The following is a 1,095-nucleotide window of genomic DNA, read 5'->3' on the forward strand; positions in this document are numbered from 1 at the left end:
TAGTAACGAAGCTAGAAATTTTTGGTTATTCATGTTATATTCATTGTTCTAGGAATGTTTTCAGCGGGAAGTTTTATTTTGGTTCCCAGAACGTTCTTCTGAAAGGTAGGATAATGTTCTCTAAAAACATTCTTAAAATGTTTGGTGATAACATTGACAGAACATTATGCCCTACTGTAAAACGTTTTCAGCTGCAAGTTAGATTTGTTTATGTTGCCAGAATGTTATTATTTTAGAGAAGGATAACATGCTTTATGTTTAAAACATTATGCAAATGTTCTGTGGTAACAATTTACCAACATATTTTTACATAGAATATGTAGAACATAAAGACATAATATTCCTGTAATTGTTCAACTCAAAATTCCTGGGTAAGTGGACTGATAGTTTACTTAACTATTAACACATGTAAAAGGATGATTCGGAATCAGCTGGTGAGCGTAACATTTGTTTATTAGAAAAGGGGAGCTGGGAGTGGAGGTTGGTTATGGCAGCAGTTGGAAACAGTTGTTCCAGGGTGGAGAGGACTGGCTGGTCTTGGGAGTGTGGAAGGCCTTGGATTCCTCCTGGGAGAGACACAAAAATCAGTGTGAGGCAAAAGCAAGTAAAGTGGTCAATAGATCTGCTGGCAAAAAGCTAGAGCGGCACGCAACAAACCTTTCACGGCAACAATCCGGCAGGGAATGAGTGCAGGCTGCAGGCTTTCATAGTGTGGCTGATGAGCAGGTTGCAGGTTGATTGGAGATTGCTCCCAGCCGTGTAGAGCAGACCAGCAGTCAAGTAGGAAGGGGGGGGGGGGGGGGGAGAGAGACACACACAGTAGAAACAAACACATAAACACTAACAGGGGCCCTTTCTCATTTCATCGAATCCCCCTCCTCGACTCCTCGGTCCTCCGGTAGTGACCTGGAAATGAATTTTAGAGCGCCATGTTGAAGGACATCTCATTTCTCTAAATGCACTTCGAGGACCGAGGATCGAGCGTCGAGGAGGCTTGGAGGAGCTATAACCGAGGATACACTGATGGGTCCTCCACGGCTCCTTCGCGGATGCATTTCCGGGAACAGAGATGTTTCAAAGAGTCGTGACGCACGG

General features: G+C 43.8%; 1 long non-coding RNA gene across 1 annotated transcript; it reads right to left on the reverse strand.

Annotated features, from left to right (window-relative positions):
* Positions 1 to 435: 435 nt before the first annotated feature.
* Positions 436 to 801, reverse strand: LOC117559300. The gene is made up of 2 exons (XR_004570956.1): positions 658 to 801; positions 436 to 566 (listed from the first exon to the last, which is right to left on the reverse strand). It is a non-coding gene; the product is annotated as an uncharacterized LOC117559300 (long non-coding RNA).
* Between the last annotated feature and the right edge of the window lie 294 nt (positions 802 to 1,095).

The sequence above is a fragment of the Gymnodraco acuticeps genome, unplaced genomic scaffold (assembly GCF_902827175.1).
Source record: "Gymnodraco acuticeps unplaced genomic scaffold, fGymAcu1.1, whole genome shotgun sequence".
Taxonomy (NCBI): Eukaryota; Metazoa; Chordata; class Actinopteri; order Perciformes; family Bathydraconidae; genus Gymnodraco; species Gymnodraco acuticeps.